This window comes from Dipodomys spectabilis, unplaced genomic scaffold (genome assembly GCF_019054845.1).
Source record: "Dipodomys spectabilis isolate Male_0828 unplaced genomic scaffold, ASM1905484v1 ptg000096l, whole genome shotgun sequence".
In the NCBI taxonomy this organism is placed as follows: Eukaryota; Metazoa; Chordata; class Mammalia; order Rodentia; family Heteromyidae; genus Dipodomys; species Dipodomys spectabilis.
Window position 1 is genome coordinate 19,898,161 of NW_024870773.1, and position 18,740 is coordinate 19,916,900.

Below are 18,740 nucleotides of genomic sequence, written 5' to 3' on the forward strand. Positions count from 1 at the left end.
ACTCACTTTACTAACATATATTGGTCATACTGACTCGCTTTGATGACAAGTTGAAGGTAAATAGAATTTTATTAGTATAAATGATCTTGAGTAATCAATTATTTCTGAAAAACCTCTACTATGAGAGAGAGAAGAAATTTTGTTTTGTGTGGTATTGGGGAATTAAACCAGCTTCCTGCTTTCTAAACAGTGCTCTGCCACTTGAACTACACCCCAGTCCTTTCCAAATTTTGTTGCTTGAGATTGGATCTTAATAACTTTGTTTCTCTGACTTAGAATTCATGATTGTCCTACCACTTCCAAATAGGAAAAAGAATTTCCTGTACATATGTAGCTAATTTACACATATATCATATATTTATTTCAAAATTAGCTAAAGTTCTTCACCTTCATATACAATTTATCATAACTTCCATATGTCCTAATATACCAAGTAGATGCCTGTTATCATAGATAGCATTAAACATATATGTGTATATACATATATATCTATGTGTAATGTACAGGAATGTGTATATCTAATGTATCACAAGTAGACACACATTTATAATGAAGCTCATTTTATAAGTTAATAACAATAGATACTAATAACCACACTAAATAGGATAGTTATAACAATAAGCCATAAGACAAGTTATAGGAATGTGGTTATCTCCCCAAATAATTTACTCCCTTTACCACATTTTTAGACTGTAGTTAATGGCATATAACTAAATACATAGAAAAACATACAGAGAATGAGTCATTGCTGTACATTATAGAAACCTACCACTTATTAGGTATGACATCTACAATGAGTTCCTTACCTTTCCCTCAGATTTTAAATAATAATAACAATAATAATCATAACTTATTCTGAAGGATTTTTTTAAAACAATTAGTTATATCAATTCTACAATAACAATAAGAAGTTAAAAAATAAATAAAACTGGTATGTTTCAATTCAAAAAAGAAAAAGAAAAGATACAGCACAATTAGAATAGTTCCCAAGCAACTGTGTTTTCAAGGATGTTAGCCAATAGCTTCACAGGTGCCCAGGAGTGGTAATTATGGGAAAATAATTGTGCAATTAGGCTAATATGCCCTTTTGTTTTTCAGAACTTAGAATTAAACATGACAAGCCAGTGACAGTGAAGCAATCTGAGAGCTGTAGACTTGATAATGATTATTATTTGGAGACAATCTCAGTATAAATCAACAGAGGATAAGAAAACATATAAACCACCAGTGTCCAATCATTCTGTGTACACGTGTAAGGGACAGGCTTAGAGAATCCTAAATATATAGATTATAAGTAACAAAGCATGGCTCATGTTACAAACAGGAAGTTTTATAGTCAATAGGAAGAAACTAGGTATTCCATTTAAAGAATGAAGATTTCAGAAGAAGACTATGATTTAATTTAATTTCTAAACATGGCCTTTGCTGGTCATTCTAGTCTTTAAGAACCCAGAATGTTAACTCTCTTGAAGTGATCAGAAGAGATTCTAGATAGTTAAATGCAAAAAGAGTTAAATTTCAGAAGATGCCATTAAAGACATATGAATATTTCCAAAGAAGGAAGAACTTAGATAATATCATAACCAATAGCATGTTTATTTTATTTATTTTTACCAGTTCAGCATTATCCAATTTTATTTCATGGAGATTAGATAAAATCTGGGTTAGGCAGGCAGAGGAAATGATAAGGTTAATTTAGGAAAGCATTTTGTTCAAGAAAATTGACACATAAAGCTCGCACATCAAATCTGTGCCAGATGAATGTCATTTGTGTCTTAGCACGCCATAGCTTTCCACATAGTTTATGATATTTTTGTTTCCTTTGTTTATCAATTTGTCCTGAGGATAGTAAATGCATTCTGCAAGCTGTGTCTAGGTTTTCTTTTTGAAGCTATGCCCCAACCAGTTTAAGAAATTGAATTTACATTACTTTGAAAAAAAGATAACCTTAGCTCTATATAATGTGCTGAGCATATTATTTCAAATGTATATTTTACTTATTTGGCATATTTTACTTATTTTCTTTAATTGTGAAATGGCGTGCTCCTGGGTCTGTGAGATGCTCTCAAAAATACAAGATAACGAGTCCTGCAAGAGTCATTTGAGAGGTTGCATTCCACCGTGTCAGACTGAATGTGTCCAGGACCATTTCCTTCCTAGCTGGGGTGCCATTTAGATGCCTAACTGCGGATATAGTTTTTTGTGGTTGTTGTTTAATCACAAAGAAGACATTTGGCCCCTCCTCTACTGCTTCATATTGAGTTGGCACTGAGAGCCATTTTTACATTGTCAGAAACAAATAAAATTTCAAGTTCTGAAGTTGAGCCTTAAAAATAAAAATACGGGAAGTGGCCCTGTGACTCAAGTGGTAGAGCACTTGCTTTGAGCTGAAGAGCTCAGGAACAGCGCCCAGGCCCAGAGTTCAAGTCCCACAACCAACACCCCTCCCCCCAAAAAAAGGAATCAATGAAAAATAAAAATACAGAGGCAAACAAAACTCCCTTTTTGTTCTTTCACCAAACCTATATGGAAGAAGAAAGCACATTCCTTCTGACTCTAATTAAGCTCTCATGCATCTCTGGCCTCCACTGAGCCTGACAAGCTGGGCCCTTGGATAAAATGAGATTAATATTGGAAGGATTTGGAAACTGTAAAGCACCTGACAATTCTAAGACAAACACATGAATGTAAATATGAATTCTTCTATCAATGGCATGAAATCACTACTAGATACTTAATAGGTAATAAGATCTTTCTATTATTATTTACTATTCCTTTCACATAGCCTAGAATATTCTCAACTTATTCCATTGGCATGGAAAATTCCCTTACTTCTTTTATTTCAATATATATATTGGCCATATCTCTATCTATGTATCTATGGATCTATCTATCTCTATCTAAGACACTATTGTATGTGTTGGAATATAGAAATGGACAGAAATATTTCACTTAGGATGCTTCAGTTTCTATCCCACTCAACCCTCACTCTATTTCCTCAAAGAAAAAATAGAAATATGCCCCTGGCACATGGTGAGCTGGGAAAGTGCTAGATAGGACAAAGATAAGTTGGCAAGGTAAGCAAGCTCTATCAAGTGGTCAGTCTAGATTCCATGGTGACAGGACTGGGTTGCATTTTAAGTATAAAGGAAACAGCCAGTCGGTGATTTATAAAGCTTCATTTTAAAGAAATGAAATCCTCAGCCCTCATTTCCACCATTTTGAAAACACTGCATATCACAAACAGAGAAAACAACAACACAAATTTATTGGCAAAGCTATGTCCTCCTCGGATTCAGTACCCATGCGCAGTGCTGGCAGGAATAGTTGCTAATATAAATGCCTGTTCTTGAGATAAACCTTGTTTAGAACCCATGGAGGTACTTTTCCACTTTTCCTTAAGAGAAAACGAGGCTCCCAGTACCATGAATATGTTTGTTAATTTACTTTATTGTTATTATAAAAGTGATATAAAAAGGGATTACAATGACCTGAGTTGGGTAATGAGAATATTTCCTTTCTTTTTTGTCAGTTGTGGGGCCTGAACTCTGAGCCTGAGCTCTGTCCTTCAGCTCTTCAGCTCAAGGCTAGCACTCTACCACTTGAGCCGGAGTGTCACTTCAAGCTTTTTCTGCTTATGTGGTGCTGAGGAATCGAACCCAGGGCCTCATGCATGCAAGGCAAGCACTCTACCACTGAGCCACCTTCCCAGCCCAACATTTCCTTTCATACAGTGTCTTCTGTTCCCTCCCTCTTTCCCAGTCTCTCCCTTCCAACTCCACCCATGAGCTGTAGAGTTGATGTTCACCAGTGGCCCATGAACTCCACTGCTGCACTTAAAAATATGGAACACTTCATGCGTGTCATCCTTGTGCAGGGGCTATGCTAATCTTCTCAGTACACTTCCAGTTTTAGTATATGCGCTGCCAAAACAATCCCCATAAATATGCTTGTGTGGTACTTCCATACTTTGTGATGTCAGGAACACACAACTCCAGTGTTCAGCCCACCAACAACCTTCTAAATTATTCCATCAGCATGGAGCTTGGAACTTGGTATGTGTCTTTACCATAAGCACCGGGATAGACTAGGTTTCCCTTATTAGGCATGATTTCTATAAAGTTATTGTAGCAAAAAGTATTAGTCTATTTGTAAAAAGAAAGTTATAGATTGTAGAACTAAGAAGAAATACCTCCATAAGTACAGGAGAACTTGCTTGAAGCTTTGAAGATAAGTGAGACATCAATGGGCTTTGGCAGAAATGGTGTGCACCTAATAAAATCTATTTAGAGAAAGAGACATTGCTAGTAAAGGCCGTGATTCAAAAATCATGGCAGGTAAGGTAACAGGTAATATTTGTGAGAATTATCCCATAAGGTGGAAGAACTGAAGATACAGGAGGGTGTTCCCTATGAGCAGAAACAACATCCTTAAAATCTAGAAGGATCAATCTGTGTTTTGAGAATGACTCCCTTTCCACTGAAATAAGAAGGAAGAAGGATGTTATATCCAGACGCATGTCATTATGTAGATTTGATAGTAGAGAGATGAGAATGTTACTGTGTGAGTGCTTGCCATCTTTAAAATGAGGTGAGACAGGAGAGAGGTAGGGGTGAGGTGGGAGAGTGGTAGGGGTGAGGTGGGAGAGGAGAAAACAAACAACTTGGAAGTGAAAGAGAATCACCAGGTGCAATGGAATACTCATTAAACATCTGTGCCCATCACTAACAGTGAAACCAAACATGTGCTTCTGTAATGTTCTTCACAATGTATGCTCATTTCGCTTACTTCATTTGAAAAATTCACATGCCTGAGTATACCGAGGTTGCAATTTTCAGAGATCTCTAAGTTCAAGAGAAATAGATCCACATTCAGTAATGTTGACTGCTGACAGAGGAATGATTATTTTAAAGAAAGACAGAGAGAGAGAGACAGAGACAGACAGAGACAGAGACAGAGAGAAGAGAGACAGAACACAAAGAGAAAGAAAAAAGGAAAGTACCTAGAATCCAAGCAGGGTAATAAAAATAATTCCAGATTTCAAAACAATGAGGTATGAGGTATAATCCAGTGTAGTCAAGCTAATGAATATGAATTTTCCAGCATGTTAAAGACTCATATTGAAGGCAGAGAAGATATTACTTTGATGGAACCCTGAACGTTGTGTGGTTTAGGAGCTCCTCTATAGCCAAGGGAATAAAGATTTTGCTTTTTAAAAATATTGCAATGGTATATAAACTTTCTCTGGGTCCTCCCCAGCACTTGGGTAGAGAAAAATGGTCCTAAAACTGAGAATTTGAGCGAAATAATATGTGAGAGAAGGTAGGAGGTATGAAATGTAGAATTCAATGATTCCACAAATAGAGTTGTTATGCAAACAAATTTTAAGGTTTGACCATCAGGGAGAATAAAAGATGGAGGCTGAAGAGAAAAGCATTTTTAAAAGATAAGAAGTATTTTTGTTTTCCCAAAGAACAGAAAAGCACTCAGGAACTGACAAACATGTTGTCAGCAGCCTTGATAGCAAAGCCTCCAGTTAATATGCCTCCGCTTTCTGTCCTCAGCCCTTCTGTTCAGATTCTTCCACAAACAGGCTTAGAGGCTAAGCAAAAACAAAACAAAACAAAACAAAAAAAAAAGAGAGAGAGAGAAATAATCTATATCTATCTGTCTGTCCATCTGTCCATGTAGTTCCTCCCAAAGATGAAAGATGTTCTTTACAATAACAATAAAATAAAGACTGGGTCCTGTGCTCACCGGCCATACTCTCCCAACATCCTATAACTAGATTTCTTCCACTAGATTCTCTTCAGTTCCTTCTGTCTTGCTTGACCTTGCTGTCATGGCTGGTTCCTAAGCTCAAGGACATTTTATCTGTTCAGGAAAGCTGCATCAGAGAAGGTGAATCCATCACCTGAACTCCTATTGCATCAATGAGAATGCGGTCACGTGGCCACCCTCTAGCTTACAATCATAGTCTAGCAGATTGCTCATAGAACTCCTAAAACTGATTGTCAAAGGTTCCTTCCTAAAAAATAAAGAAGGAAGACTAAAAGACCAGTTCTTATGCTGTGTGTGTGTGTGTGTGTGTGTGTGTGTGTGTGTGTGTGTGTGTGTGTGTGTGTGTGTGTGTGTGTGTGTGTGTGTGTGTGTGTGTGCCTCAGGGCCTGGATGCTGTTTCTGAATTTTTGCAGTCAAGGCTGGTGCTGCTCTACCACTTGAGCTGCAGCTCCACTTCCAGCTTTTTTTTGATGATTAATTAGAGATAAGAGTCTCATGGACTTTCCTGCTCAGGCTGGCTTTGAACCCCAACGCTCAACTCTCAGCTCACTAAGAAGCTAGCATTACAGGCATGAGCCATCCATGCCTGGCTCACACTCCAGTTTGAATATATTCTTGGTTCATGATTTCAGGGCATGGTGCCCTTAAGGAAATCAGCTTGAACTCAACAAGACCTTTTATATATTCCCTTAGCACCCGCTGTGATATTTATTCATCAGTGTCTTCCCCTCATCTAGCTTCTCACAGGTTTACAAGCATTTACAGTTGAATACACGTATGAATAGATAAATAATTGATGAGCCTCCTTTCATTTTAGTTTAAGTTCAATAGGTGTTGACTCACTCCCATTTGTGGTTGTTTGTTTCTCTTTTCAGTGTTCTTCCCCCTTCTCCCCCCCCCTTGTCTGTCATGTTTATCTACTACAGAAGAATACACCTCAGAACTCCAGAGACTTTCAGAGGTATAGGTTAATTTTAAGTCATTTTCAATGTGGTTACCTTAACTGGTGCAGTATCAGTTAAAATGAGATAGAAACAAAGTCAGTTTGAGGTAGATGAAACTAGTTTGTGGAAAGAACACTTAAAATGATTGAAAACTACATTCTAGAATCATTTAGGATGTTGATATTAGTTGATTAGTGCATCGATTCATGTCATTATTAAGGCTTTATTAAAAGCTGATCACACGTCAAGTACTTCATCTCTAAGATTGACATCTAATAGACTAAGAAACTGATTTTTAATATATGGAATTGATTTTTAATATAGGGAACCAGTTATGAAGATTTTACTGGACATTTAGAGAATTTACACAGATAATAAAAAATTAAGGAGAAAAATAGACATGGAGATGATTTAGCTTTAATTGGACATTTATTTATCTCACATTACTTCTTATTCAAGAGCATCCCTATCTTTTGGCATTGACATTAAATCAGTGACTTCAGATTGTACCAATTTTTTTTCTTCCTGGCTTTCCAAAGCAACTGCAAAGGACAGCATTGACAGGCCTTCAAATATAATCCCAGCCCAAAACAATAAAAATAAATAGAAAAAAACAATATAATCTTTCTGACATTTCCATGAAAATTGAATGCTCTTCTTCTACAAACATAGAAGAGCAGTTTCATTACTGAAGGCCACGGATCGCATATCTATAAAATACCAGGAGATTTTGCATGTCATTCAATCATACCGCCGACATCTCAAGGAATGGCTGCTTTTCAGAAAGAGAGATGATTCTGTGAGCTAATTAGCTAGCTCAGGCAGGTGATCCTTTAACACTGAAGAATTACTCTGAAATATACGTATTCCTGCTGTTCGTTTGTAAGAAATCACATTACCTTGTGGCTCTTCCTCCAATAGTTACTTTAAATATAAAAAGCCTATTGAAGCGCTGCTGTTTGTTTGTTTGTTTTTCTGTGTGGCAGGATATAGATTTTTAATGTGACAGTAATTTTAACTATTTTTAACTCCAAAACATAGTGTTCTATTGACTGGGGTACAATTAAGGCAAAAGAAAAGTGTGCTGGTCCCTAGATCATCACGGATAGTATAACATCATAGAAATAAATTGAAGGAAAAAAATAAACTGAGTCCTAATAACTGGGATTGTTCACCTCTTTAGCCATTACTCTTGTTTAAAGTTGCATGGGGAGGAGGGAAGATCATTGCATAACTTACTTTTCACTTTCTCTTCTGATTATTTCTTCTTGTTATCCTCAAGTGATTTTACAAGGGAGTTTCCAATCAAGAGGTCAGTTGGCCAGGACAGTTCATCTGGATCAATGTGACCTTCTCCACTCTCCTCCAGCTCTCCCAACCCCACATGGCCCCTCAAGTCATCTATTTGTTTCTTTTCATGTCACAGAGAGTTTGTGTGGCACCAACTGCTGACAAACTGGTCGAACGGGAAGTACTCCTGGAGCGCAACAGAAATGGGTCGAAATGCTTGGGAGAACATAAGTGAGATCTTCAAGGGAGGGAGAGGAAGGACAAGAGGCAAGAGGCCAGACTTCGGAATATTTTGCAGTGGGCAGATTCTTTAAGTAGAGTTGATCTGTCTGCTACATTTGTGTTTGAGGTAGAGTGAGCATGTGCTAGTTATCAGATGATTCACTTGAGGATCATTACTTGGTAACTCATTCTATGCTTCTAATCCATCTTGAAGTTTCCTAACAAAACCGTTATTAATAATCTGTGTTGTCATTCCTCTTTCCCAGGCTGCAGGTATATGCTGACACTCTTAAAGTAACTAAATCCTTCACCTACCAAAGTCTATGTATTTGAAATCTTGTATGAAGGAACTTTAGCAATGTATTTGCAGCCATTTCCATCCCATGTACGTCAGTATACCTTAAGTTACTGTTCATATGTTCATATACAGGTATATGTATATAGTTCTACATCTGCAATACAGGTATATATATTTCTATATCTTCTTAGGTGGCTGTCCATGTATATAGATGTAGTACATACATACATATAGTATGCTTATCTATGGTAAATATATGGTAAATATACATGGTATATTATATCTGCATATATTATGATATTATATATACCAGAGATTATGATATTATATATACCAGAGGTTATAATATTATATATTCTATATAATCTATAGGAAATGTACTCATTACCTTACTTGTATAACTGTAACCCCTCTGTACAGTATTTTTACAATAAAATACATATACAAGAAAAGAAATACAGAATAAAAAATGTATTTTATGTGATCTATACTTGTATAAGCATATTATACATGTATTTACATACATTATATTATAATCATGTATATTACATATGCATAGTATAATGTATACAATGTATCCATATAAAAATATATAGTATGTCCACGTATCCCTAGTATAATATGCAAATGTCTAATATTAGGCATATCAATATATCATTTTGATTGTTTCCTCTACATCAGAGTTGTGGTCAATGTGTGTGTCACTTTAAGTGAGCATCTTAATACAGGGAACATGTTTTTGTCCCTAAAGTAAGTACTGTTCTTCAGAGAAAAAGAGCCTGTCGAGGATTGTGTGTGTGTGTATGTGTATGTGTGTGTGTGTGTGTGTGTGTGTGTGTGTGTGTGTGTGTATGAGAGAGAGACAGATAGACAGAGAGACAGAGAGAGAAAGAGAGGGACAGAGGGACAAAGGGAGGGAGAGAGAGAGAGGGAGAGTACATATCTATCTATATATCTAGGAAAGGGTTGATGGCACCGGTGTGAAGGCATCTAAGGCCACAATCGGAGTGAGGAGGCCAGCTGGCCAGACACTTGCTGTAGACAGGATTCCGTGTTGCAGATGCAAATCACAGCCCCTCAGGAAACCCCTCCCATCCACAGAAGGTGAGTCATTCATTTGAATCTGGGTTTCAACTGATTAGAAGAAGCCCACCACTTTCAATATGGACAGCAGTCACCTAACTCAGAGTCAACAGATTTATGTATGTATGTATGTATTTATTTATTTGGTTGGTTGGTCGGTTGTGGGGTTTGAACTCTTGCCCTGGGCTCTGTCCCTCAGCTCTTCAGCTCAAGACAAGCGCTCTAACACTGGAGCCAAAGCGCCCGGTTTTCTGAGTGGTTTATTGGAGATAAGAGACTCCTGGACTTTCCTGCCTGAGCTGGCTTTAAACTGCAATCCTCAGATCTCAGCCTCCTGAGTAGCTAGGATTACAGGCATGAGCCACCGACGCCCAGCAGAGTCAACTGATTTGAAATGCACACCGCATCCAAACATACTCTCACATGAACTTCCAGAATTGTGTCGTGCCATGATGAAAGTACATGAACCTAGTGTACACGCCACAGCACGCCTTAGCTGACACACACACAATCCGCGCCATCACCACGCAAGCCTGACATTTGAACAGAATGTCTGACTAAGCCAGTCTAAGCAGTTGAGCTCTATGGAAGGAAAAACGTTGTCTCTCTCCATATTTCCAAAGCAGTGATTCTGCATCTGTACACAGACAAGGAACATAAGGAAGAGAGAAGTTATAAAGATCAAAGGTATAAATACACTATTTAGCAATAAAAGCTTGATAGATCATCCATGCCATTATTTGGCATATTTTTTTTTCTCCCAATCCAAAGAAGTGTAAAACTCACAGAGGGACAGTGCATTCTTGAGCACATGCGCAGCCATGTACTGAACTGATTTATCTCTTAATGTCCATCCTGGGGTTGGAACTCCTTATACTATTGCTTGGCTTTTTCACTTACCAATGGCTATCTACCAAGTAAGCCATCTCTCCACTCCTGGCTTTCTGCTGGTTGATTGAAAATAAAAGTCTCTCAGATTTGTTTACCTAGGCTGATTTGAATAGAGATTCACAGATCTCAGCATACTGAGTTAGCAAGGATTACAGGCCTGAGCCACCAGTGCCAGGCTTCCTGGATGTCTTAACAACAGAACACACTTTGGAAACTGTGTTGTTGAATGATTTTGTCCATGTGGAAGCAGCACAGAGAAACCAAACATTAACCCAGACAGGATCACCCACTGCACTACCAGGTCAGGGAAGAGCCATCGTAAGTGGTCCATCATCAACCCCAGCGTCTGCAGGCAGGGGATAACTGCATGAATTCAATCTTCTGTTGGCTCCGTCCCAGCTAAGCATTCTATTCATGCTTCCTGGTGACACCATTACAGCTAACGTTTTAATGTATGATGGTACATATAATAAAAACATTATCGCGATGTGTGCTCAGTAATTCTAGAGCCAGAAGCAATCTGACATAGGAAGTACATTTGGAATCGATGGCTTTTATAAACTTCTGAAAGAGCACATAGATTTTAGCACATAGATTTCAGTTTAAAAAAAATTGTAGTACTTGGAGGGGAACTCAGGGCCTTTCTTAAATGAAATCTTCCATTCTTATCAAAGCAAACAGCCCTCAAACAGTTATCCCCCTATTTCTATTTCCTGCATAGCCTGGAATACAGGCATATACCACCATGCCCATCTCATTTGTTGAGATGATTTCTGATTACCTTTTTGCCCAGACAACCCTTGATCCTCCAGATCTCTGCTTTCTACAAAGCTGAGATCACAGATGTGAGTTACTTTAACTGGTACCTAGAGGGAGGGAAACATTATTTAAACAATCCAATAGTTATTACATTATGAAAGAAACATATGGCCAATCCACTTCTAAATTTACTGTTAGAAATACAAGTTTTTTTCATGGGATTAGAGATAGTTCAAGCAATCCATTTCTTGTCCTTTTCTATTTTAATCCCACTTAACTCCTGTATTCAGTATTTACCACATAAAACACTTACTACTTAATTTTAATCTAGTACTGTATAAAAGATTAATTTGTTTAAAGATTTCATAGTAAGGATATGTAGAGAGAAAATCAATTTCACAACAATGATACATGCAGTAAATATTTTTAAAAGATTATATCTACATCTTATTTTTTTATTTTTTATTATCCTGGTCCTGGGGCTTGAACTCCAGTCTTGTAAGCTTCCCTTGAGCTATTTTTGCTCAAGGCTCCACCACTTGAGCCTCAGCTCTACTTCCCCGTTTTTTGGTGATTAATTGGCTATAAGAGCCTTACTAAGCTGGGCACAGGTAGCTCACGCCTGTCATCCTAGCTACTCAGGAGGCTGAGATCTGAGGATCGTGATTCAAAGCCAGCCAGGGCAGGAAAGTCCGTGAGACTCTTATCTCTAATAAACCACTCAGAAAACTGGAAGTGGCACTGTGGATCAAGTGGTAGAGGGCTCGCCTTGATCTGAAGAGCTGAGGACAGGACAGAGCCCAGGCCCAGAGTTCAAGCCCCATGACTGGAAAAAAAAAAAAAAAAAAAAAAAAAAAAGCCTTACTGACTTTTCTACCTGGGCTGGCTTGGAACCAAGATTCTGAGATCTCAGCCCCCTGAGTAGCTGAGATTACAAGTGTCAGCCACCTGTGCCCAGCTACAGTAAACTAGTTTTGATATTTTAAGGTGTTGAATTATGCTATTAACAGGTAATTTCATTTGTTTTAACAATCCACTTAAAGTGAAGCTTTTTTCAATCTCTAGCTAAGGAAATGATGATGATGATGATATGATGATGATGATGATGATGATAATGATAATAATAATAATAATAATAAAACTTAAGGAGAAAGTTTTCTTTTGAAATAGAAAATGATGTACCTAGGAGATCAATGTAGTCAGATAAAAGTGATGCTTTCTCTCAATTACCTGTGTCACTGTGTGTCTATTCCTTGAATCATTAGATAATTTTCTGCGCTTTACTTAACAGACAAAAATATGGCTCATGTTCATATCATATTCCGTGTAAACCTTCAATTTTTTCAACCTCAAAATGGTGATCAAAATTAAATTCGCTTCGTATGATTCTACATAAGAATTTCCATATAAAACATATATTTTGAAATTTAAAAATATCTCAGGAGATAAGAGTGAATATTTTGCCAATTCCTCCTTTAATCCCTTTAAGACTATCACAAAAGGGAAGAACAGATTTCTCCTGAAATATCAGTAGAACTTGGAAAACGCAAGTTCAGATGATTCTAACTGATTGGACAGTGTTTCTGCATCCCACCTCCCTGCTTTACTTCTATACTTACCAACAGGGGCCACTTTCATTTTTTTTTATTTTATTTTCTTGTAAAGATGCTGCACAGAGAGGTTACAGTTACATCAGTAATCACTACATTTCTTGTCGGGCATTGTTACCCCCTCCTTTGTTGTTCTCCCACTATCCCTTCCCTCCCTACCTCCCCCATGCCCCCCCCCCCCAAGCTGTAAGGTTCATTTCCAGCATAGTGTCTTGTGAGTCACTGTAGGGTCTTCTAAGAATGGAATTTTCACCTCTGACGATCAAGGAAATACAGAAGAGCACGTACAATTTAATTCTGATAATTAGCAGAGCCCAAGAGAGATGTTTGGAGAGAGAGAGAGAGAGAGAGAGAACAGAGAGAGGAGAGAGAGAAAGAGAGAGAGAGAAAGAAAGAAAGAAAGAAAGAAAGAAAGAAAGAAAGAAAGAAAGAAAGAAAGAAAGAAAGAAAGAAAGAAAGAAAGAAAGAAAGAAAGAAAGAAAGAAAGAAGAAAGAAAATGTGGTGGGTATGAGAATATAGGAATGACCATGTTAGGAGTTGGGGTGGGGGTAGGGAATAAAAGTTGAGGGAAGAGATTAGGAGTAACCCAGGGTTCCCAGTGCTCACTGGTTCCTTCGCATGTTGACTCTGGATGCTGTGCAGCGGGAGTGCGGATGTGTGCAGGTAATAAAGAGTCAAGTAAAATGACTATCACCATGACTTCTCAGTTCTTTTCTTTTTAAGTACGTTTTTCATTGTGTGAATACTGTACAGAGGAGGGGTTACAGTTACATGAGCAAGGTAGTGAGTACATTTCTTATCAAGCATTGTTGTCTCCTCCTTTGTTTTTCCCCTACCATCCCTTCCCTCCCATCTCCACAACTACACTCCCCCCTCCTCCTGCTCCCCCCCAGTCCCCCCTCCTAAATTGTAAACTTCATTTTTCGACATAGCGTCTTGTACATCTCATTGTTGCAATGGGTCCACCTGTATCCCTGTTTAAACAATTTGTTTTTTCCCCTCCCCTTCCTAAATTATACCAACATCAAATACAGTGAAAACAGGGGTTATACTGTGGGGGAGAGACATACAAAGCAACAAAAAATCATGTGGTACTTTATAAATACGTTAGAAGCTATAGCAAGAAAGAAAAAACCACTGTGTCCTTATCTTGGGGTTCATTTCACTTAACATCTTCTTATCTGACCTTTTCTGCTTGTCCCAGACATATACTAGTTATTGCAAATAAGGGAAACCATGGGACCTATGTTTCTTTGGACCTGGATTATTTCACTTAATATAATTCAATAGGGTAGTTTCGAATCAACTCAATTTCAAAGTTGCTCTATTGAAATCTACCCTACTTTACTGAAGTTCTCCCTCAACTAACGGCTGACTACTGAAAAGTAGTTCTTTCCTTTTAAATGACCCCCAAGCCTTAGACTTCTGAAAAATTAACCCCACGTTTATATCCAGGAGGCTTTTTACAACTTATTAATTGCCTGATACTGAGTTGATAATCAGTTATATTCCAAAGAATGTATTAATTCTTGTAATATCTCAAGTGTGAGACCTACATTTTTTTCAAATGTTAAATTTAATCCTGCCAGATTTGACCCACTGTGCAAGACTTCAGATGCTGTTTAAGATTCTAATTCTGTTACCCAACATGCTTCATCTCCTAGCTTTCTGTCATCTGAAATTTTGATCAGTGACTGGGAACTGTCAGAAAGTTCACAGCATAATTGCAGTAGTTTCTTTCGACACAAGAGTTTTCCCCAACATTGTTTGCTCTCTGTTGTTTAAATTCTGTCAAGTTAAATAATTGATTCTACCCTTTCATTACAGCCCACTGAGCAAAATGATTTCTCAAACAACCCAAATAATTAAATATTGATGCAATTGTTATTGTTTACATTGCATGAATAAGTAGGACATGCACCTACATAATACTTAATTATATCATGTTTTTAAAACCCTTGATACATTAAATATACATATAATATTTGAAAATACATGTATTAAAAATAATTTCACTAGGTAACTCAGGCTGGCCTCAAACTTTTAATCCTAGTATGTAAGCCTCTAGATTCCTGGGACTGCAGGAGTTTATCACCATGCTCAGCTTGATGTTTACTACTCTTAAGCTCATTTTATGAAAGAGGAAATTGAGATGCCAAGCCTAAGTCATAGAGCTAATTAAGTTGCAGAATTTTATTTCATTTGAACCCCTGATGCCTCCTTATTCGGAGCCCCAGCTCACAATTGCTGTGTTTTTTTTTTCCTTTTCTGCAGGCTTGTACATTGTCAGAAGTGTTATATAAGGAAGTGTAAGAAAGAGCTTGAAAAAATCACCTTGCTCAGCGCCTCTCCCATTTGGGGCAGATGCATTGCTCACTTTCTGTCTTTCATTGGACTCTCCCTCTGTTGCCACAAACTGTCTCATTGCTAAATGCTTTGATGAGATTCAGACCCAAGCATTTTCTACTCTTAAAACAGAAATGAGACTTTTTTTTTGCTAGCGTGTCATTCATGTAGGAATTTATACCTATTTCCATTTCTGTTCTCAGGTACCTAGAACTTGACTGGTGCATTGTAAGCAGTGAATTAATATTAGATAAAAATAGATGGGTTGAACTGAATTTTAATTCCACACACATTTCTTATTTGTAAGCTTAGTATGAAAACAATATGCATATGCATAACTACACACACACACACACACACACCTGGGGTAGACCTTGTGTGATATTAGGGTGAAAAAGACACAACTCTACATCAACAAGCAGACATTTAAATTTAATATGTTAAATAAACCGAAGTTTAAATCATGGATGGGACTGAGCACCGGTGACTCACACTTGTAATCTCAGCTACTGAGGATCATGGTTCAAAGCCAGCTGGGGCAGAAAAGTCCCAGTGAACCTCTTAACTCCAATTAACCACTCGAAAACTGGATGTGGGCATGTGGCTCAAAATGGTAGAGTAATAGCTTTGAGTAAAGAGCTCAGGGACAAAACCTTGAGTCCAGGCCTCACGAACCCCACCAACATCAATAAAAACATGGATGATAGTTCTCATATTTTACAGCAAGACCCTCTGTTTTGTTTCAAAAGAGAAGTACTTTCAAGAACTTGAAAGTGAAAAGTATAGTGAGACTTTGTTCATATGGCTCATGTCTATCAAAATTGTATATCATAATTACAGTTTTAGAAATTAAGTCTAGAAATCACATATATTTATCTCTATAAAATAATAACCAATCCCTTCCAAGTCAATATAGATAGCTTGTTTTATAAAACATAACTATTGTTCCAAGAAAAACTTATTAGTAAATAGTGATCATTTTAAATGTTTTCCAACCTCTTTAACCTGTATCGTAATAGAAGGTTGCTAACCTGTATCGTAATAGAAGGTTGCTAGATGGCCTGTACCTAAGGCTTTGTAGTATGTTAATTTGAAGCAAAAGTAAATTGGCTTAGCCTGGCTCATATCTGTGATCCTAGCTTCTCAGAAGGCTTAGGTCAGAGGATCGTGGTTCAAAGCCAGCCCAGGCAGGAAAGTCAGTGAGATTCTCACCTTCAATTAACACCAAATACGCAGAAGTAGAGTTGTGGCTAAATGTAGTAAAGTTGCCAACATTGAACAAAAATGCTCAGGGGCAGTGCTCAGGGCCCGAGTTAAAGCCTCAGGACCAGCACACACACACACACACACACACACACACACACACACACACTCACACACACACACACACACACACACACAGAAAGAAAGAAAAAAGAAAAAAAAGCCTTTACACAGACACATTGCAAATCTGAGAATGTCAATCAACTTTTAAGATAAATGTAGATATTATTCTTAGATGCTACATGCAAACTGAAGTGATCTTAATATCCATAGTGAGTATCAAACACTAGTAATAAACTACCTGTATTTTTACTACATTTCCATCCAATGGATAGACCGTGTGTGTGTGTGTGTGTGTGTGTGTGTGTGTGTGTGTGTGTGTGTGTGTGTGTGTGTGTTGCTGTTCCTGAGTTATTTTTGCTCTAGGTTAGCACTCTGCTTCTTGACCCACAACTCTACTTCAGTTTTTTGTAGTTTATTGGAAATAAACTTTTATGCACAGACTGACTTAAAACTGTGCTCTTGGGGCTGGGAAGGTGGCTCAGTGGTAGAGTGCTTGCCTTGCATCCATGAGGCCTTGGATTTGATTCCTCAGCACCACATAAACAGAAAAAGCTGCAAGTAGCACTATGGCTCAAGTGGTAGAGTGCTAGCCTTGAGCTGAAGAGCTTAGGGGACAGCGCCTAGGCCCAGAGTTCAGGGCCCATGACCAGCAAAACAGAACAAAACAAAACAACAACAACAAAAAACAACTGTGCTCCTCAGATCTCAGACTTCTGAGTAGCTAGGATAACAGGCATGAGCAACAGCACCTGGCAAGGATGGGTCTTGTGAAGTATCTTTGGAAAACCAGTGGTTTACTGAGTTACAAATGTTTTCCAATGTTAATATGCTTCATATAATAACAAAAATCACATTTGTGAACATCAATATCTTCCCAGAATTCTCTTAAATATTGAAAATCTATTAGTATTACAGTGACAAATACAAGTTTTCCAAATTTGTGTTTTCTAAAACCTTACTATTTTTAGCAAACCATATCAATCTATTAACCTCAAAGCCAGGCAAGTATCATTAGAAGCAAACTCCTGATTAATGTACTATCAAAAGGTTCTTTCCTATTTCAATTTGGCAAGATGAAAACAGTTTTTGAGAAGGCTGGTAGTGATGGCTATACAACAACATGAAAGTATTAAATATAATGAATACATTTTTTACTATACAGTAAAAATGGCAATGACAATCATTTATATTTTGCTTGTACAGATTGCAATTAAAAATTTAGAAGAAACATTAACATTAATGATTAGATAATTATTAACTATATTAATATAAGGAGCATCAGATATATATAATCATAGCCTTTAATGAATATCAAATATGAGAATGTATACAATAGATATTTAAGTAGATGAAACAGTCACAGAAATATACTATTGTTTAAAACCTAAGGTAATAATGTAAATTAACCCATAATTCTTTCCTCATATAAATGCCTTAATGAATATTATGGTAGCCCTTCAAAACCAAGATAGAAATTTTGCTAGAGAATAATATTGCCTTGTGATATTTCATTTTGCCTTTTAGACTTCCTACCTTTATATATTCCCATGTCATTTAAGTAGATTTGGTCATGGGTTGGAAATGTTTGTGTCACTTTCCTTAAGACTTGAATCATTCCCCAGGTTTATCTCACTCTGCCTGCTGGATCTCTTTCCTAAGAATTCATATTGTAATCAAATATTATTCTAGTATACAAATGTATTCAGTGTGTTACAAATAAATGAGAGATGTGTGCTTTTTGCTCTCTGAGTGGGTGCAGTATCCATTCATAGTATCTTACATGTAATTGGTCACTGTGTATTAGGTGAAAATAAAGCAAACTGTATAATAAAAAGCAATTAGCATGATCTGCTTTCTATAACTTTCTCCATATGTTGTTAAGTATAACTTCTCTCTGTCTCTATCTCTTTTCTTCCTCCCTCCCTCCTTCCTTCCCTCTCTCTCTTCCACCGACCACTGTTAATTTTCCTAATGCGGTGAACAAAAACAAAAGAAAAGAAAAATAGAACAGTGCTCAATTTTCATATGCTAATAGTTCAACATGTCAGTTTCTTCATCGCTAAGTAAACTCTTCTGAAAGAGGCTTATTTTTGTTTTTACTCTGGAGATGTTCCACATAAATGCACACAGCTACAGGATCAGAACAAATCACAAATGTTTGCAAAGATGCAATTTAAAGCAGGCCATAC

At 37.3% G+C, this 18,740-nt stretch overlaps 1 pseudogene; it reads right to left on the reverse strand.

The window, feature by feature from the left end:
• Nucleotides 1–3,838: 3,838 nt before the first annotated feature.
• On the reverse strand, nucleotides 3,839–3,935 carry LOC122113336 (annotated as a pseudogene).
• Nucleotides 3,936–18,740: the final 14,805 nt, after the last annotated feature.